At 44.4% G+C, this 22047-nt stretch overlaps 1 long non-coding RNA gene across 1 annotated transcript; it reads right to left on the minus strand.

Moving 5' to 3' along the window:
- LOC125506265 (uncharacterized) lies at positions 1–2331 on the minus strand. Its single transcript, XR_015603664.1, has 3 exons — positions 2217–2331; positions 2016–2124; positions 1–1162 (listed from the first exon to the last, which is right to left on the minus strand). It is a non-coding gene; the product is annotated as an uncharacterized LOC125506265 (long non-coding RNA).
- Between the last annotated feature and the right edge of the window lie 19716 nt (positions 2332–22047).

Consider the following 22047-nt stretch of genomic DNA (forward strand, 5'->3'; position numbering starts at 1 on the left):
CAAGACGCTTTGATGATAAACTTTATGTCCGTCAAATAAAAGTAAGTCGTCTTTAGAGGTTGGCAACATCTCCGCTACTGGAACAAAAGATAGAAACGTACCTTATCTTCCTAAGAACACCGGACATCTCCTCACACTTCTTCTTGGCTCTCTTGTGTGTGCCTAGCTTTCTTGGCTACCTTGAGTGCACGTTTATCTTTTCCAACCTTCAGAAGCTCGGTGACACGCTTTTCTTATGGCGCGAATCCAGCAACTTCCCTGATCAAGTTCCTAACAAAATGGACCCTCTTGGTAATTTTCTGAAATGAGAAAGAGTGTCAATTTTAGAATGTTAGTAGGCTGTCATTCTCAATAATCTCATCACAGAATTGCAGTAGCATTATTGACTGAAACTTCTAACATAGATGATATTGCACATAATTTACAGTGAAATCTGAGGTCTGGAGATAACACGCACAGAAGGACTAAACACAAACGGTAACATCAGACTTGAGCAAGAATATACAGTCATGCACCCAAAGAAAATAGACGCCGGTCTTGCAGGCTGGCACCTGAACATTGTGTGTAAATAAATTGTCAAGAACTGACAACTTCTGCATATGCATTAGTTCATATAGCGTACAATGGTTAAACAGAGAAGGTTATATGGTCACCATACACATCATTGCTTGTCTCATTAATTTTGACAGCATCCACCAAGAAGCAGGCAATATCGCCGCGCCTGCAGCAGCTAGACGACACATTCTCTTGTTTTTTCCAGGAAAGCTAAAAGACAGATTGGTGTGGAAATTTCCAGGAAAACCATTGCCACATGTCTATGTTCATTAAGTCACATCAAAGATAACTCCAATAATTGCATGATCCCTACACGCAATTTCACTGTTACGACATGCACATCAACAGATGCACTCTAGGATTTGACTAGCTTCAGCGTTATTCCACCCTCTCTGAAGAAAGTTTCCACCCGCGTTTCAATTCCCACACACCTAATGTAGAGAAGTAAGCAGCTTGAATATAAGAACTGATCGGATTGCGGAAGCAGAATATCACCCCTTTGCGATCGGACGGGCGGGGCTGGGAGCTCGAGCTTGGTGACAACGTGCCCCTTACTGATCCCCATGAACAGCCCTGTCTTCAGCGGTGCTGGCAGCATTTCAGCTCCCTGCACGGAGCCCAAACTGTAAACTTCCCTGATGAAGTTCTGAACAAAATGGACACTCTTGGTAGAATGTTACTAGGCTGTCATTCTCAATAATCTTATCACAGAATTGCACTCTCCCACCATAGGCTGAAACTTCTAACATATGTAATAACTGCACAGAATTTACAGTGAAATCTGAGGCCTGGAGATAACACACACACACACACACACACACACACACACACACACACACACACAGACACACACAGAAGGACTAAACTCAAACGGTAACATCAGATTTGAGCAAGAATATACAGTTATGCACCCATAGAAAATAGACGTCGGTTTTGCAGGCTGGCACCTGAACATTATGTGTAAATAAACTGACAACTTCTAAGTTTGCATTACATCATATATAGCATATACAATGGTTAAACAGAGAAGGTTATATGGCCACCACACACATTGTTGCTTGTCTCACTAATTTTGACAACATCCACCAAGAAGCAGGCAAAACAAAATCGCCGTGCCTGAAGCAGCTAAATGACACATTCTCTTGTTTTTTGCTGGAAAAGTAAAATACAGATTGGTGTGGAAATTTCCAGGAAAACATTGTCACATGTCTATGTTCCTCAAGTCACATCAACAGATAACTTCAATAATTGCACGATCCCTACACACAGTTTCACCGTTACGGCATGCGCATCAACAGATGCGCTCTAGGATTTGGCTAGCTTCAGCGTTTTTCACCCTCTCTGAAGAACTGAATTTCTAGTCGCATTTCAATTTCCACACGCCTAATGTAGTACATACAGTATAACAGTAAGCAAAGTGGGCATAGGAAGTGAACAAATTCCGGAAGCATGAAACTCACCCCTTTGCGGCCGGACGGGCGGGCGGGAGCTCGCGCTTGGTGACGCCGGACCCTTGTTGATCCCCACGGACAGCCACATCTTGGGCGGCGCCGGCGCCATTCCCCTGCACTGCACGGAGCCCAAACCCCAAAGTGGATCACGTAAGAGGAAAAGAAGACGCAAGTGCAATGTCGCACGAAGCAAGTAGGGGTCGCCTTCACCTGTAGAGCTCTCAGCGAGGAGGTGGGGCAACGGCGACGGCGACGGCCTGCGGCGGCGGTGGTGTTGAGGAGAGGCCGCGAGTTCGTGGGCTGTGGAGGCACTCAGGTTCGATTTTGGCGAGGCAGACGCTTCAGGCGCGCGGCGCCTATTTATCGCCTTAAGCGAGCTACAAAGTTCCCCTCGCTGGAGAATCTGCAGCTATCGGGCCGGCCCATTTTGCGATTTTTTTTAAGGAAATAGGTAAAGAAAGGGAAGTGTTCCCGCGGGGGATCAATCTGGTATACATTTGTTAAACATTTTTTCAAATACTTTGTCCAACATTTTTCAAATACTAGTTAACATTTTTCAAATAATTGTTCAACATTTATTATATACATGATCAACATTTTCTGACATACTTTGTTCAAAATCTTTTCAAATACTTGTTCAACATTTCTCATATACTCGTTCAACATTTTTAAATACTTAGTCAACATTTTTTATATACCCTTCTAACAATTTTAGTACTTATTCAACATTTTTCAAATACATGTTCAACACTTTTAATACTTATTCAACATATTTAAATACTTGTTCAATATCTTTCAAATTCTTGTTCAACATTTTTTAATCCCTATTCAACATTATTCAAATGTGTGTTTGGGAGAGTGTTCTTGTAATATATGTATTTATATTATTTTAAAAAATAAACAAAATTGAAAAAAAAGGAAAAGGAAAAAACGTGAAAAAAACGAAACAAGAAACAGGCAGGTGTTTACCCGCGCATGTGCGCCGGCCCATATGCTCGCTGGCTTCAGCGAGTCGAAACGCGAGAAATAGCGATGCCTCTTCAGGCGCCCCGTTACTGTGTAGCCTAAAGCGCCCCGGGCTGCGCCCCGGGCGGGATCTGCTAAGTTTCAACTCTTCCTTTTCTTATTCTTTCCTTTTCCTTTTTTCATTTTCGCTTTCAGCTTTTTTTCTTCTTCCTGGATTCTTTTTTGTCACGAGAAACTTCCAACCTATTCATCTCCAAACATTATAGTACAAAGGACACCAGAGGTAATAAAAATTACAACCAGGTCTGTGGACCATCTAGCGGCGACTACAAACACTGGAGGGAGCCGATGGCGCGCCGCCGTCATCGCGCCCTCCCTCGCTAGAGCTGAAAAAACCTTGTTATATTAAACAGTCGGTAAGTCGTCGTGCTAAGTCCCCATGGGACCAGCGCACCAGAGCAGCAACCATCGCCAATGACAAAAGTTGTAGATCGAAAGCATCAACCTGTAACATCCAAACCGAGACAAACAAAGACAGGATACAAACAGATCCACCGAAGACCAGCACCGACCGAATCCTGCAAGATCCGACGGAGACACACCTACACACGCCATCCGATGACGCTAAACGCACAATAAGGATGGGGATAGAACATGAGAGATATTGTTGCTTTTCTACTAAGGGACATCACCGCCACCACACATCCCTAAGCAAGACACTGGACCCAACAAGAACGAGAACGGGTCCCTCCCGCCGGTAGGGGGCGAGATCCTCCGCACCTCCATGGCCCAAAGGCCATCGAAGATAGGGTGGACCGGCGTCGGCGTCGATGGGAGAAAGAGAAAAGTTTGGGGTGTTTTCTTGTGGAGGAGGAAAACTTAATCGAAAAGATGCGGATTTTCGTAATTTTCTATGTATAGGAAATCCCCCCTATGTTTTCTGAATTTATTTCCCTTCCTTTTTGTTTCATTTTTTCTTTTATTTTCTTAAATGCGTGAAATTTTTCGAAATCGATGATGTTTTTTCAAATATATGTTAAACTTTCTTTTTCAAAATCAATGAACTTTTATTATTTTTTGTGAACTATTTTTAAAAATCCATGACTTTTGTAAAATTCAATGAACTTTTTTCAATTTGACGATTTTTTTCAAAATCAATGAATGTTTTTCAAAAATTGATGAACTTTTTCAGTTTTTTGAGTTTTTGCAAAAATTTTGAACTTTTTAAAAATTGCTGAACATTTTTCCAAAATTTTGATGATTTTTTTTTAAATTTGTGAACTTTTTTAGAAGTTAATGAATATTTTTTCAAAATCATTGTTCTTTTCTTGAATAGGGCAACGTTTGTTTGCATGTTCATGAACTTTTTCAGAAGTATGTGAAGTTTCAATTTTTCTTAAAAGAAAATAATGTATGAGCGGCTATAATAGTTTTATAGTACTTGTTGGCGCTGCATTCAGTCAGTTGCAACGATATGCATTAGTGGTTAACCGAACACCTGTAGGTAGTGTAGGGCGCACGTCCGATTAGTTGCGGAAGCGCAATTCTTTGGATTCTTCTTACACATTTTACTACCATTTTCTACTGCGCCCCTTCGTGGGCCGACCTACTTGGCCGTGTAGCAACCGTCCCTTCAACTAATCGGTGCTAAAAGAGCGTTCTTTTGGGAGCCTCCACAACGATCACTTGAGGTGGTCTGAGAGGGTGCGCGTGTTCAATTCGTCCTGGGAGCACAATTTTTTGGATTATTTTCGCGCTTTTGGTTACCATTTTCTGCAGAGCCCCTTTGTGGGCCGACCCACTTGGCGGTGTAGCGAGAGTCACTTCAACTGATTGTTGTTGAAAGAGCGCTCCTTCGGGATTCTCCCCAACTTTGGGTGCTCAGAGAGCGCGGCGTGTTCAATTCGTTACGGGAGTGCAATTTTTTGGATTCTTTTTGCGCTTTTTATTACATTTTTCGTGGTGCCCCTTCGTGGGCTGTCCCACTTGTCCGTGTAGCGAGCGTCACTTCAACTAATCGGTCCTGAAAGAGCGCTCGTTCGGGAGTCTCTCCAAGGGTCACTTGGGGTGGTCTGAGAGTGCGTCACTTAGTGCGCTCTCAGCCACCGTCACGTGTCGCGCTCTGGGCGCTATCTCCGAATTTTATTTTAAAAAAAATTTTGCACTCGTTTTCGTCTTTTAGATGATTTTTTCGCTTTTCGGTTTCCCCAGCTTTTCTTAGGTTTTGAACAAAAAAAATATGCAAAAATCACGTTCTTTTTTTCTACCGCGAGAGGCATGGATTTACTTCTCGTAAAGGTACAGATTTGTCTCCGCGAGAGCATAGTCGTGCCTCTTACAAAAGGGAAAAACGCTTTTTTTTGCGACGATGAAAGGCAAGGATTAATTCTCGTAGAGGCACGGATTTATTTCTACGAGAGGCACGGCCGTGCCTCTCGAACAGAAAAAAGAAACGCGTTCTTTTTCCTTCCGCGAGAGGTACAAATTTGCTTACGCGAGAGGCATGGCCGCGCCTCTTGTAAAAGGGAAAAACGTGTTTTCTTTTTTCCTTCCTACTATGAGAGGAACGAATTTACTTTTCCTAGAGGCACAAATTTGCTTCTACCAGAGGCACGGCTCTCGGAAAGGAAAAAAAATCCTTCCGCGAGATATACAGGTTAACTTCTCGTGGAGGGGCGAAATAGCTTACGTTAGAGGCATGGCCGTGCCTCTTGCAAAAGGAAGAAAAAAACATGTTTTTTACCACGAGAGGCACAAGTTTACTTCTTGTGGAGGCACGGATTATCTTCCGTGACGGGCACGACCGTGCCTTTCGAAAAGGGAAAACATGCTCTCGGTTCGGATTTTTCTTTTGGTTTTTCTGTGATTTTTTTATAAAAACCTATCAATATGGAATCTAGTTATGAAGATCTTGACACGACTAAACCAACGATGAAAACGGTTCAGGAGTTGGACACACAACTTAAGAGATAAAATGTATTAAATAAATGAATCTACGAAAAAAGGAAACCTCGCTAATGGGGGAGACCGGGTGGGCCGGCCCAGGAGCGCGGGAGGCCACCGCCTCTTTTTTTTTAGGTTTTTCTTTATGTTTTTTGTTTTTTGTTTTATATATTGTTTATGCTTTAAATTTTATATATTACAAAAAACACTCTACATAAAACATTTAGAAAATGTTGACCAAGCATTTGAAAAACATTGAATGTGCATAGAGAAAATGTTTATCATGTATACGAAAAACATATAAAGAAATATAACATGTACTATGAAATAATTTGATCATGTATTTAAAAAATATTAATCAAGCATTTGAATAAAGTTGAACAAGTGTTTGGAAAATGTTAAGCAAGCATTTGGAAAATGTTAAATTGTATAGAAAAGGTGTTGTCCATGTATTAAAAATGATGAAACAAATTTGATCATGTATATAAAAACTTTAATCAAGAACTTGAAAAAATGTTGAACAAGTATTTCAGAAATCTTAAATATGTGTTACAAAATGATGAAATTTTGATCTTGTATATAAAAATGTTAATAAAACATTTAAGAAATATTAAGCAAACATTTGAAAATGTTAAATGTGTTTAGAGAAAATGTTGACCAAGTGTTGAAAAAATGTTAATTCTCCCTCAATTCCCTTATACAAGGCCACTATGAAATATACATTTTGCATCTATACAAGACCATCAACAGAAATTGAGGCAAAAATTAATGATGTCTTCTCATACTAACAACTTGTTTGATACTTGCATGCATTTAGTCATAATGACACTCAGCTACTTCCTTCACATTCCTTCCTTGCATGCATGTGATGTACTAATGATCCCGGTTAACAAAAAGAAATTTTTTTGGCTTTCAAAGCAGTCATTAAATGTTACATTGGCACCTCTAATTTGAGTTTGAGGCCTTGTATAAGAGCATGAAGGGAGTATTACATTCAGGAAATGCTAATCAAGCATTTGAAAAATGTTAAATGTGTATAGAAAAAAATATTGACCATGTATTAAAAATGTTGATCTCATATTTAAAAAATGTTAATCTAGCATTTGAAAAAGTTTGAAAGTGTGTAAAGGAAAACTGATGATCATTTATTAAAAAATATTAATCAACCATTTAATTTTTTAAATGTATATAAAAATACTGACCATGTATTATTGAAATGTAAAATTTGTATTAAAAAATATCAAACATGTATTAGAAAAATCTTGTTGACATATACAAAAAAGGTATAATGAAAACCGAAAGAAACAAAGGAAACCAAAAAATGAAAGCCGAAGAAGAAACAGAAAACCAAGGAACAAAAGAAATAAAAAACGAAAAAAATGCAACAACAATGAAAAACGGGGAAGAAAAAAGGAAAAAGAACAAAAAACGAAAAAAAAACTGGAGAAAAGCGTCCCCACTAGCTTCGAGTAGACCGCGTACTTTTACATATCACGAATTGTATGCAGTTGTGTTGGTTAGTAGTGTTGGTTATCTTCATGGCGACCAGGTATGTGGATCCCTCCTACTCCCTCATTTCTTCCTTTTTTTTCTCATTCACTGTGTGTGAAAATGGGCCGGCCCAGTAACAACGACGAAAAACTCGAGGCGACATTTTTTACAGACTCGCTTAATGCAAGATATCGACGCCGTGGCGGCTCGCCTCGCCTGTCTGAAGAGCATGTAATGGGCCACCCAGTAGTGTTACGTTTGCTCGTTAGGTTCATTTTTCTGGCTTTTTTTATATATTTTTATTTTAAATATATGTATTTTTAAATTACTTTATTTTTTTGCGAAAAAAACTTTCAATCTATTCATCTTCAATCATGGTAATACAACGAACACTAAAAATAATAAAGATTACATCCAGATCCATAGATCACCTAGCGACGACTACAAGCACTGAAGCGAGCCGAAGGCGCGCCGCTGTCATCGCCCCTCCCTCGCCGGAGCCGGGCAAACATTGTTGTAGTAGGCAGTCGGGAATTCGTCGTGCTAAGACCCCATAGAACCAACGCACCAGAACAGCAACCGCCGCGGATGAAGAGTGTAGATCAGAAGGAACCAACCTGAAGACACATGAACGAAAACAAACGACGAACAGATCCGAGCAAATCCACCAAAGACAGATCCGCTGGAGACACACCTCCACACGCCCACCGATGATGCTCGACGCATCACCGGAACGGGGGCTAGGCGAGGAGACCTTTATTCCATCTTCAGGGAGCCGCCGCCGTCTCGTCTTCCTAAGTAGGACACAAACCCTAACAAAGCTCGAAAAAAGATCTAAAAACAGAGCCTTCCCACCGGCAAGGGCCGAGATCCACTCCGCCTCCATGGCCTTAAGGCCACCGGAGACGGAATGGACCGGCGCCGGCGCCGGCGGGAGGCGGAGAACCCTGGCTTTTTGGGCGGTGGCGGCCGGCTAGGTCGCGTACGTGAACAGGCCAGGCTACGTTAAATTACTTTACTTAATAGCAAAGATATATCAATGCCGCTACTTTGGGCTAGTACGCGCATGTAGGGCATGGGATGGCGACCAAACGACCGCGTTGGCTGCGTAGGAAGCTAAATTGGTCAGCGGTATAGTAAGTTAAATCGGGCTTTTTGAGGAGACTACAAGCATATCAAAAGATCTTTAAGAATTGGGCTGCGCTAGGCGTAAGCCAGCTGATTTCCTGCGTGGATCAGCCGATTCGACTGCCGTTGATTAGCCGCATAGCACGTTGAAAATTGATGGGCAGTTCCTTTCACCACATGGGTGGAGCCAACAACTATTTGCCCTTTCTAATCAGTGGTGCCTTGCGAGCCGTAGGATCCGTCATCCTCTATTATTATAACACAGGTCATGTTGTGAAAAATTTCTACAACACGAGTCATATTATGAAATTTTTTGCAATATAGGTCAAGTTGCATATTTTCTTTTTGCAACAGAGACCGTTGCAAATTTTTTTTTGCAATATAAGCTTTGTTACAGTTTTTCCGGTAACAGAGGCCTTGTTTCAAAAAAGAAATTGCAACGGATCCGATGAATTGAGCGACTGAGGGTCATCCTTTTATCATTGTAACATAGGTCATTGCGGGAAATTTCTGCAACATGATTCATGTTGCAAATTTTTTTGCAAGATTTCTTTTTTGCAACAGAGGTCTTGTTGCAATTTAGTTTTTGTGCAACAGAGGTCTTATTTCATTTTTTTTTCAACAAAGGTCTTGTTGCAATTTAATTTTTTTGTAACAAAAGTCTCGCTTTAAATTTAATTTTTCTGAAACAGAAGTCTTGTTGCAGTGCAGTTTTTACCGCAACAGAGACCTTGTTGCGGAAACTCATCATAGTGGACATTGAGCAGCGAGCAGCCGGCAGTGGCCACGTTGACCGAAAGAAAGAAAAAAGACTGCTCCCTTGGGACACATGTCGTACGGACGAGTCGGCGAATGCTCGCGTGCGATCCGCGGGTAGAAGCCAAGCGTTTTCCAAAAAAAAAACTGAACTATAGAAGCACGTTGCAACACTAACCTATCGATTTTACTGAAGCCACATATGTAAAGACACACAGGATACGCCGTTGAAAAAAGCAGCTATGGTGTGCCGTACATGGCAGCAGTGCACGTAGTGTGTGCAGCAGTAAAAATCAAACACACATGGATAAGCATCAGCTAATATCCCACGAGGACCACGCACGTGCAAGGGATGGACGTGGAGACTATATATCGCGGGAGAAAATAGATCAGGGATCCAACGGCACAACGGGCGGCGGACGCGCGCTAAAAATCAGCCGGGTGAAACTAATCGTTTCCCTTAAGGATTCTAAGAAATATATTCTTCAATATATAAATTGGTACAAAATATAAAAATGATGCTAATATCTACTATATCTAAATAGGTGCACCCTACTACATAATTTCTCTTCACATACAGGCTATCTACGTCAGCAACCACGTCAACAATTCTTCACCCATTCAGTTGTGGGACATATGCATCCTTCCACTGGGTATTAATCTGTTAAATTTTCACCCCAGAGGACCAATCATTTCCTCTTCAGCTTCTGCTCACAGAAGAAATGACCCGTTGTTTCCTCTTCTGCGTGTAATAGATGAAATCATTTCCTCTTCAGCTTCTGCTCACAGAAGAAATGACCCGTTGTTTCCTCTTCTGCGTGTAATAGATGAAGCGTACTAACTTCTAAACATCCCCTCTTTACCCAGATGCATGTTTTCTCATCTGTCCACACGCCTCATCTTCTCACATGATCTCACGAGGTGTTAGAGTTGTGTCGAATATTATTGTACAAGTTAGGTTATAGTTGGACTTGGAGTCGTACAGTTTGTAAACATGATGTGATGTAGTGTCCTAGTAGGACTCTTGTATTCTAGACCTCTCATATAATGCGGGGTAGACACACGATGTAATATATGCCAACATAATATCACAGGCACACAGGGGAAGCCGGCGGCAAGTGCCGGCGCCTGGGCGGACGGGTTGTGGTATTGTAGCGGTGTCATGGGGAGGAGCGCCATAGTCAGACCCCGGGGATGTAGCCATATCGGTGAACCTCGTTAACAAATCTCGATGTCGTGGGGAACGTAGCATGCAATTTCAAAAATTTCCTACGCTCACGCAAAATCTATCTAGAAGATGCATAGCAATGAGAAGGGGAGAGTGTGTCCACGTACCCTCGTAGACCGAAAGCGGAAGCGCTAGTTTAACGCGGTTGATGTAGTCGAACGTCTTCTTGATTCAACCGATCAAGTACCGAACGTACGACACCTACGAGTTCTGCACACGTTCAGCTCGATGACGTCCCTCGAACTCTTGATCCAGCAAAGTGTCGAGGGAGAGTTCCGTCAGCACGACGGCGTGGTAATGGTGATGGTGAAGTGATCCGCGCAGGGTTTCGCCTAAGCACTACATGAATATGACTGGAGGCGTAAACTGTGGAGGGGGCGCCGCACACGGCTAACAATGTTTGTTGTGTGTTCTAGGCACCCCCTCACCACATATATATAGGTGGGAGGGGGAGGGGAACAACCATGGGGCGCCCCAAGTAGGAGGAATCCTACTTGGGAGACTCCTCCAATTCGGCATTCCCCTTTCCTTATCTTCGGAGGAGGAAGGAAAAGAGGGGAGAGGGGAAAGGAAGGGGGAATCATGTTCCCTTTATTTCCTTTCCTCCTCCCCTTTTCCTTTCTCCACTTAGGCCCGCCCATATGGGGGAGCACCAGCCCCTTAGGGGCTGGTATGTCCCTCCCTTGGCCTAATAAGGCCCATATCTTTGCGCGCGCGGAGGGGGGGGGGTGCCCGGAACTGTTGAGGAATGCCGTATTTCAAAATTTTGCCTACGATCACGCAAGATCTATCTAGTAGATGCATAGCAACGAGAGGGGAGAGTGTATCCACGTACCCTCTTAGACCGAAAGCGGAAGCGTTCAGTAACGCGGTTGATGTAGTCGAACGTCCGCGATTCAACCAATCCTAGCACCGAACCTACGGCACCTCCGTGTTCAGCACACATTCAGCATGATGACGTCCCTCGAGCTCTTGATCCAGTTGAGGACGAGGGAGAGTTTCGTCAGCACGACAGCGTGTTGAGGGTGATGATGAAGTTACCGGCACAAGGCTTCGCCTAAGCACTACGACAATATGACCGAGGCGTGTAACTGTGGAGGGGCGCACCGCTCACGGCTAAGAGAAAACTTTGTGTGCCTTTGGGGTGCCCCCTTCCCACGTATATAAAGCAGGGGGGAGAGGAGGCCGGCCCAAGGGGGGGAGCCAAGGAGGGAGTCCTACTTGGACTCCCGGTCGAAGTAGGATTCGCCCCCCCTTTCCTATTCCAACAAGGAGAAGGAGGGAATGAGGAAGAGGGGAGAAGGAAAGAGGGCCCCCCCGCCCCGCCTAGTCCAATTTGGACCAGCCATGGGGGGGGGGGCGGCCACCCCTTGAGGCCCTTCTCTCCTTTCCACTAAAGCTCATTAAGGCCCACTACTTCCCTAGGGGGTTCCGGTAACCTCCCAGTACTCCAAAAAATACCCGAAACACTTCGGAACCATTCCGGTGTCCGAATATAACCTTCCAATATATCGATCATTACCTCTCGACCATTTTGAGACTCCTCATCATGTCCGTGATCTCATCCAGGACTCCGAACAAACTTCGGTCATCAAATCACATAACTCAAAACACAAATCGTCATCGAGCGTTAAGCGTGCGGACCCTACGGGTTCGAGAAGTATGTAGACATCACCGAGACACATCTCCGGTCAATAACCAATAGCGGAACCTAGATGCTCATATTGGTTCCTACATATTCTATGAAGATCTTTATCGGTCAAACCACATAACAACATACGTTGTTCCCTTTGTCATCGGTATTTTACTTGCCCGAAATTCGATCATCGGTATCATCATACCTAGTTCAATCTCGTCACCGGCAAGTCTCTTTACTCGTTCCGTAATGCATCATCCCGTAACTAACTCATTAGTCATATTGCTTGCAAGGCTCATAGTGATGTGCATTACCGAGTGGGCCCAGAGATACCTCTCCGATACACGCAGTGACAAATCCTAATCTCGATCTATGCCAACTCAACAAACACCATCGGAGACACCTGTAGAGCATCTTTATAATAACCTAGTTACGTTGTAAAGTTTGATAGCATACAAGGTGTTCCTCCAGTATTCGGGAGTTGCATAATCTCATAGTCATAGGAACATGTATAAGTCATGAAGAAATCAATAACAATAAAACTAAATGATCATTATGCTAAGCTAATAGATGGGTCTTGTCCATCACATCATTCTCTAATTATGTGATCCCGTTCATAAAATGACAACACATGTCTATGGTTAGGAAACTTAACCATCTTTGATTAACGAGCTAATCTAGTAGAGGCATAATAGGGACACTCTGTTTTTCTATGTATTCACACATGTACTAAGTTTCCAATTAATAAAATTCTAGCATGAATAATAACCATTTATCATGGTATAAGGAAATATAAATAACAACTTTATTATTGCCTCTAGGGCATATTTCCTTCAGTCTCCCACTTGCACTAGAGTCAATAATCTAGATTACATAATAATGATTCTAACACCCATGGAGTCTTGGTGCTGATCATGTTTTGCTCGTGAGGGAGGCTTAGTCAACGGGTCTGCAACATTCAGATCCGTATGTATCTTGCAAATCTCTATGTCTCCCTCCTTGACTTGATCGCGGATGGAATTGAAGCGTCTCTTGATGTGTTTGGTTCTCTTGTGAAATCTGGATTCCTTCGCCAAGGCAATTGCTCCAGTATTGTCACAAAAGATTTTCACTAGACCCGATGCACAAGGTATTACACCTAGATCGGATATGTACTCCTTCATCCAGACTCCTTCATTTGCTGCTTCCGAAGCAGCTATGAACTCCGCTTCACACGTAGATCTCGCCACGACGCTCTGCTTGGAACTGCACCAACTGATAGATCCACCATTCAATATAAATACGTATCTGGTTTGTGACTTAGAGTCATCCGGATCAGTGTCAAAGGTTGCATCGACGTAACCATTTACGACGAGCTCTTTGTCGCCTACATAAACGAGAAACATATCCTTAGTCCTTTTCAGGTTTTTCAGGATGTTCTTGACCGCTGTCCAGTGATCCACTCCTGGATTACATTGGTACCTCCCTGCTAAACTTATAGCAAGGCACACATCAGGTCTGGTACACATCATTTCATACATGATAGATGCTATGGCTGAGGCATAGGGAATGACTTTCATTTTCTTTCTATCTTCTGCAGTGGTCGGGCATTGAGTATGACTTAACTTCACACCTTGTAACACAGGCAAGAACCCTTTCTTTGACCGATCCATTTTAACTTCTTGAAAAATTTATCAAGGTATGTGCTTTGTGAAAGTCCAATTAAGCAACTTGATCTATCTCTATAGATCTTGATTCCCAATATATAAGTAGCTTCACCGAGGTCTTTCATTGAAAAATTCTTATTCAAGTATCCTTTTATGCCATCCAAAAATTATGTATTATTTCCAATCAATAATATGTCATCCACATATAATATTAGAAATGCTACAGAGCTCCCACTCACTTTCTTGTAAATACAGGCTTCTCCAAAAGTCTGTATAAAACCATATGCTTTGATCAGACTATCAAAGCGTATATTCCAACTCCGAGAGGCTTGCACCAGTCTATAAATGGATCGCTGGAGCTTGCTGTGACGCCCCCGATTTAATCGTACACTAATCATACACGCAAACGTGTACGATCAAGATCAGGGACTCACGGGAAGATATCACAACACAACTCTACAAATAAAATAAGTCACACAAGCATCATATTACAAGCCAGGGGCCTCGAGGGCTCGAATACAAGAGCTCGATCATAGACGAGTCAGCGGAAGCAACAATATCTGAGTCCAGACATAAGTTAAACAAGTTTGCCTTAAGAAGGCTAGCACAAACTGGGATACAGATCGAAAGAGGCGCAGGCCTCCTACCTGGGATCCTCCTAACTACTCCTGGTCGTTGTCAGCGGGCATCACGTAGTAGTAGGCACCTCCGGTGTAGTAGGAGTCGTCGTCGAAGGTGGCGTCTGGCTCCTGGGCTCCAACATCTGGTTGCGACAACCAGGTAGAAGGGATAGGGGGAAAAGAGGGAGAAAGCAACTGTGAGTACTCATCCAAAGTACTCGCAAGCAAGGAGCTATACTACATATGTATGCATTGGTATCAAATGGAATAAGGGTATCATATGTGGACTGAATTGCAGAAAGCCGGAATAAGGGGGATAGCTAGTCCTTTCGAAGACTACGCTTCTGGCAGCTTCCGTCTTGCAACATGTAGAAGAGAGTAGACTGAAGTCCTCCAAGTAGCATCGCATAGCATAATCCTAACCGATGATCCTCCCCTCGTCGCCCTGTGAGAGAGCGATCACCGGTTGTATCTGGCACTTGGAAGGGTGTGTTTTATTAAGTATCTGGTTCTAGTTGTCATAAGGTCAAGGTACAACTCCAAGTCGTCCTGTTACCGAAGATCACGGCTATTCGAATAGATTAACTTCCCTGCAGGGGTGCACCACATAACCCAACACGCTCGATCCCATTTGGCCGGACACACTTTTCTGGGTCATGCCCGGCCTCGGAAGATCAACACGTCGCAGCCCTACCTAGGCACAACAGAGAGGCCAGCACGCCGGTCTAAACCTAAGCGCACAGGAGTCTGGGCCCATCGCCCATAGCACACCTGCACGTTGCGTACGCGGCCGGAGAGCAGACCTAGCAACCTCCATTACAAAGGAAGTACGTTACGTGGTCCAACCCGGCGCACGCCGCTCAGTCGCTGGCGTCACGAAGTGCTTCGGCTGATACCACGACGTCGAGTGCCCATAACTGTCCCCGCGTAGATGGTTAGTGCGTATAAGCCAGTGGCCAGACTCAGATCAAATACCAAGATCTCGTTAAACGGGTTAAGTATCCGCGAACGCCGACCAGGGCCAGGCCCACCTCTCTCCTAGGTGGTCTCAACCTGCCCTGTCGCTCCGCCTCAAAGTAACAGTTGGGGGCCGTCGGGAACCCAGGCCCACCACTACCTGGATGGAGCCACCTGCCCCTTCAGCCCCCATCTCCGAACAGTATCACATGTAATGTAACTGTGTAAAGTATATCGTATATGCCCGTGATCACCTCCCGAAGTGATCACGGCCCAGTAGTATAGCATGGCAGACGGACAAGAATGTAGGGCCACTGATGGAACACTAGCATCCTATACTAAGCAGTAGGATAGCAGGTAATGGTAACAACAGTAGTAGCAAGGATAGGCTATGCATCAGGATAGGAATAACGGAAAGCAGTAACATGCTACACTACTCTAATGCAAGCAGTATAGAGAAAAGAGTAGGCGATATCTGGTGATCAAAGGGGGGGCTTGCCTGGTTGCTCTGGCAAGAGAGAGGGGTCGTCAACAGCGTAGTCGGTCGGGGCACCAGCAGCGGCGTCGGTCTCGTAGTCTACCGGAGAGAAGAGGGGGAAGAAACAATGAATATAATGCAAACAGATGCATAACGATGCATGACATGACAAAGCATGATGCTAGGTGTGCCCTAACGCGGTACGAGGTGGTACCGGTGAAAGGGGGGAACATCCGGGAAATTATCCACGGTGTTTCGCGTTTTCGGGCAGAGGAGCCGGAGGGGGGAAGTTGCGAGTTGGATATGTTAGGGATGCGTGGCGGACGAACGGGCTGCGTAACCGGGTTCATGTCGTCGTTCTGATCAACTTTCATGTACAAAGTTTTTCCATCCGAGCTACGGTTTATTTTATATTAATTTTAAAGTTTTAAATCATTTCCTAAATTAATTTTAATTCAAAAATTAAATGTTAAATTGCTATGGGTACTTAGAAGTGTACCCATAGATGGGCTTGGGTGGCTGACCAGCAGGCCCAGTTGACTTGGTCAACTGCCCAGTCAGCAGAGGCTGACTGATGGGGCCGGTCAAAGTCAACAGCCCAGTCAGCATTGACTGTTGACTGGTCAAACTAACTAGTGGGTCCCGCTTGTCATAGTCTCATAATAATTCAACAAGGTTAGTTAGTTTTAACTAAATGATTAGGTTAATCTAATCCAGATTATTTAAGTTGATTAATTAATTAACTGATTAAATTAATATTTTAATTATTATTTATTTATTTATTTTTAATTCTTTTTTTAAGAAAAAAAAACGTTCTGGGGGGGTCCCATGTGTCTGTGGCCCAGAGGGCATTAGCAGGTTTGGGCGGCGGCTAACGGGGTGGGCGCTGGGTGCGGGCGCTCGTGCCCGAGGCCACAGCAGCAGGCCGAGCACGGCGGCAGAGGGGCATGGCGCGGGGAGGCCGCGGGGCGTGGGCAAGCACGGGCGCGCGCGCGCGGCCTACATGCGCAGCAGGGATGAGGCGGCGCGGCGCAGGCAGCGAAGAGTCAGGCGGGGGGGCGGGGGGGGGGGGGGGGGGGGGGCGAGCGGCGAGCCGCGGTGCAGAGCGGGCGCGGTGGCACGGCCGGGCGAGGACGGCGCCGGAGTAGGGGCGACCCCAGACGACGGCGGCCCTGGTGGGCGCGGCCAGGCGCCGCGGGACGGAGGCGATGGTGGCCGGGCGTAGGCGGCTCCCGGGGCAGCGCTCGCGGCTGGTGAGCGGAGCAACGGCGACGGCGGCAGTGGAGCTCGGTAGCGGTTGGCGTGGGCGGCTCCGAGGCGGCGCGGGATGGAGCCGAGCGTGAGGGGGGGAGGGCGCGGCCACGGCAGAGAGAGGAGGGAGGGGAGCTCACAGGGGAGCAGTAGGGCACGGGCAGTGGGGCTCGGGGAGGAAGACGTGGACGGCACGCGATGGGGAGGCAGTCCAGCGAGGAGGCTCCGGCGTCGAGCAGCGGGGCGGCGTCGGGCATCGAGCAGCGGGATCGATCCGATCTAGCTCGGGTGGAGGTGGGGCGGGCGCCATGCGGGGGAAGATGGGGAGGCGGGCGCCGGCGAGGGGGGTGGCCGGAGGCACTGGGCAGCGGCGGCGGCGTCGGGGGCGAGGGCCCCGATCCCGATCTGGATCGGGGGTAGGAGGAGAGGAGCGTGGGGATCGTGGGGGGGGGGAACTGGGAGGTGCTGCGGTTTGGTGGGTTAGGGTTACGGGGGATAAGGGCAAGCGAGGGTGGGTCGGTCGCTAGCCTGGTTGGCCGGCCGGGCGGCCTGGAGGCCAGCTGGGCCACGGCCCAGCAGGAGGGGTTCTCTCCTTTTTCTTTTTCCTTTTTTTGTATTGTTTTGTTTTCTATTTTTATTATTTTATTTCTTTACTGTTTTCATTTGAAGTTTCTTTTCTTTTAGTTTCATAAAATACCAAATGAGCACCTAAATTTGTATTACTAATTAGGCCACTGCCACAATTATTTTGGCACACTATTAAATTAGTTATATTATTATAACTTTATAAAAGGCATTAAATTAATTATCTTGCCCTCTGTTTTGGTTGTTTTAGTGCATCTAAATATTATAAGAAATGTTGGTTTCTCCAACATTATTACTCATAATTTATTTGTCACAGTTAGAACATTTTAGTTTTAATGTTTGAAAACGTTCATTTGTTTGTTTGATTTTTAACTTGGACTCGAACCGGTTTCGAACTAACGCGAGATTAACAACAGTAACCGTGATGACGTGGCGTCATTAACATGGGATTACTGTAGCCTAATTATCCGGGCGTCACAATTCTCCTCCACTACAAGAAATCTCGTCCCGAGATTTAAGAGGTAGTGAAAGGGGGAAAGGTTTTGGTTATGAATATAGCGGGTCTTCTTGATATTGGCTGCTCTTCTCGAAGAGATCGATCCATTACGTTGATGTCTTAATTTCTCTGTTTCAGGTCATCACGATGAAGCTGGCATCCTTTCTCTAGGATCTCCATCATTCTTACGGATAGGCAAGGGATAGCTCATCAACGGTAGAATGCTATAAAGGGTAATCGTCTGGGGTTTTCCCGTGAATGAACGGATGAGTATCTCTCGAGTTGCTCAAATCGAGAGCAAGGTAAGTAGGTACAACAAGGAGTTCCAAGCGGATAGACAATCGTTCGATGCCTGAAAAGGAATGTGAAAGGGGTTCAAAGCAATGGGAATAATTATTGCGTCTGATACCAGAATAGATCACTAGGCAGGTGGCCCGTGAACTACATACGAAGTCAAGCTCTAGGAATAACTTTGGCAACATGGGTGTACAAGAGAGTCAGGTTTCGATTCTGTGGAACTGTGGGTTATGGGCCCACCATGTGGGGTAAAAGTAGGAAGGGCGGTGATGTCTTGCACGATCATGTAAGCAAGGCATGTCAGGGGATAGCCTGTTAGTTATGTCGGCAACAACATCGGTACCAAGGGCGAGGGACGAAGAGAACCACTTTCCTGCTCGTTGAAACGAGGCGGGCCAGTAGGCAAGGTTCTCGTCCATCGGTGGCTACCGAAATGTCATCAACAATAGTAACAGGGTCTTGCTGACAGAATTGTACACCGAGGTATATACATAAGCAGGAGAATATTACTACTTAGATCATATAGATCACAAGAAAGGTTAAACCAATTAATGGAAAGGAAAATGTGTTTTAACACATATATCAGGGGTATATCCTTCCCAAGGACAAGCAGAGCATGATATCCTTGGCAGGATATAATGTAGAAAACTCTTTAGGAAAGGGGAGAGAAATTTCATGACATTACCAATGCAACAGTGTTTGGATAATTGAGCAAGTAACATTTAGCATTGGGCTTCAAATGTTCTTGTTGAAAATCGGAGCACCACCGACATGCTTCGAGATAGCATTGACATGGTCTACAGGTGAAGATCAGACTTTGGAAACAACAGGATCCATCAGGAACAACTTATAGAATAAGTCTTACAATTTCCTCATGGAAGAATGGCTAACCTTGCTAAAAAGGAAATTATAACAATAGGTCCTCCGGTCGGGTGTGCTAGGCATGACATCACCTTACCGAGTCATATAAGGACCAATGTTATAACTCTTGAAAATATGTCCCAACCATCATATCTGACCGAGGTTCAGATCCGATTGGTGTCAGGATACCTCTGACTTAGGATGCCAGAGAAGAAAAGGTGCAACACAAATTGACGAGATGACAATGTAAGATTCTCGAGAAATGAACTATGGGAGAGGGTCCAAAACAAGAGTTCATCATTAAACCAAGGAGAGGATGGGGAGGTGGCTGATGGTCTCAGCGACACTTCATCGAGAGTTCCAACAAGGTGGTTTTCCACAGTTATGTGAACAAGGAGATATAATTAGTCGGATCAAATGATATAAAGATGTATGCTCGAGGAAAACATACACAATTACACATTGGTTGAAAGGTGCACCCGAAGTATGGCCTTAGGTAGCATGATCAAATGTTAGAATGGTGATTCAGTGATCAATAGTCTAAGAATGAACGTTCGACCATTAACTTCATAGCAATAGGGTTGCTAGAAGGGCAGAATCCAAACAACACCGTTCACCTGTTGGTATCCCGGTTAGAACCAACACGGGGACCAAGAAAGAATGGTGATGGTGAGAATTATTACTATATCAAGAATTAATAGTGGAGGTAATTCCCTTAACATTCTTGACGTAACAGATGGTAATACTCCAAGATAGAATCATAATATAAGTTGGATAGAAAGGGAACTACACGAAACATGAACAAGTTTTGTGTCGGAGGGAATGCGGGAATGTTGTCGATGTTAATACAAATCATTAAGGGGGCAAGGATGGTGTTACACATTCTGAATTTGATTGATATCCTAGAAGAGCTCAATATGTTGATGATGATCACGACAATTTTGTCGAGAGGCTCCACAAAGAAGCAATCGAACAGCGACTGCTCAAGCAGAAGAACTGATGCAGCAAAAGTCTATTGGAACTACGGATACAACACCAACTAGGGATCAAGCTTGCCGTTCGGGGTGAAACAACAAGACAAGGAAGATCGACATAAGCTTAGCTCATCGTCGAAAGTTGTGCTCCGGGAAAAAGGACCAGGTAGCACAGTTAAAAGTCTGCACGATGATGATATAACTGATAAGGCTAGGAATGACTTGAAGGATTATTAAGCTCATAAGCAACGGAGATTACTTAGAGTTATTGAATCGGAGTATGAAATTGATTCACTTATCAGTGTCCTTGAGTGTCTAACAACTCAGAAACCGGGGAAAAATTGGAATCGGTGGGAAATAATACTTGAAGAACTCATAAGAAGTAATATGGTTCTGTGCTAGTATTGAGATACCACGGGGTAATACTCGAAAGTAGATCATAATAAAGGTTGGACGGGTGCATTGTTCTGCAGAGGACTTGTCCGAGAAAAGAATCAAAGATGATCAATCATGGTCGAAACCACGGTTGCAAAGGACCAGCATAGATACAAGATGAACTTATAACAAGGGGACCATTATTAATACAGGAAGCTTCCTTGATAGACTCCACATTGGGCCCATGGGCATGAACACAAAGTTCAAGGTCGACTCCCACTTCTCCAAAGCAGAACCTTACATTCACTTCTCGTTTTGATAATGGCATTAGTGTTGAAAGTTTTACCTGGTGAAATACCAAATAAGTAGGACCTGTGAAATCTTTCGAGTTTGCACAGATTAGGGAAGGCATAGGTTCAACCCATCGGGGCATCGTGGAAACATATACCACAAGCTTTAATAGTAAATACCACCAGCTCGAGAGCAGAGCATGGTTGAGAAAACAGAGGATACAATTTACCCAAGGCTTTATATATCTGTGGAAGGCTCACAAGGTTATTGAATATGAAGGACGCTGTCGGATAAAATCCATTAAGGGATCTGTCAGTCCATAACCGAGCTGATGTGAGCATCGGCACACAACCAGAGGAAGTAGTAATGCAAAGGCATTGGATTATAGAAACAACTGACTAATCCAGAGCTCAAATGCAAAGGAATTATGATTTTCAAATCAAGGGATCAGAAGCAATGTTCTGATTAGGGATGGATAAGTTGAATAACCTTAGGGGTACAATCGACGACAATTGGATTGGTTGAGAACCAGCTCATGTTTAAAATGACATCTGAGCCGGAAAGATAATTTAAAAGGATCAACTGATGATTGCATGCATTTGCACTCATGTTGAATCAATAGGATCAAAATGACGGTGCCTAAGGATACTAATGGATATTGTTAGACATATGGAAAGCATCCATAATGCAAGCAGACAAGCATTGCAGAGCAATAAGCTACTAAGGATTTTTGGAGGATCGAATAGTATTTCGAAGACCATTGTGAAACACATGAACAACTGGGGGATGAGCGGATACTCGATAAGTGCGAGAATTATCCGTAGGGGTATTCAGGAGACAAAGAACAGCAAGGCAGTAAGCTCAAAGGATTATCGAACAACGACGAGTATTTCGGGGTATCTTGTAATAACAAGACCAACTGGGGATGAATGTAAGAATAACAACTGCATGTAGTTATCCATAAGGGTTGATGGTGGAAGGGGAATTGCAAACGCGATGAACATAAGTTCTCGGGTTAACAGCGGAGAGTATCTTCAGGGTCTTCACGTGCAGCAGACGATC

Source organism: Triticum urartu, chromosome 5A, assembly GCF_056163025.1.
Source record: "Triticum urartu cultivar PI428250 chromosome 5A, HENAU_Tu73, whole genome shotgun sequence".
NCBI classification, from domain to species: Eukaryota; Viridiplantae; Streptophyta; class Magnoliopsida; order Poales; family Poaceae; genus Triticum; species Triticum urartu.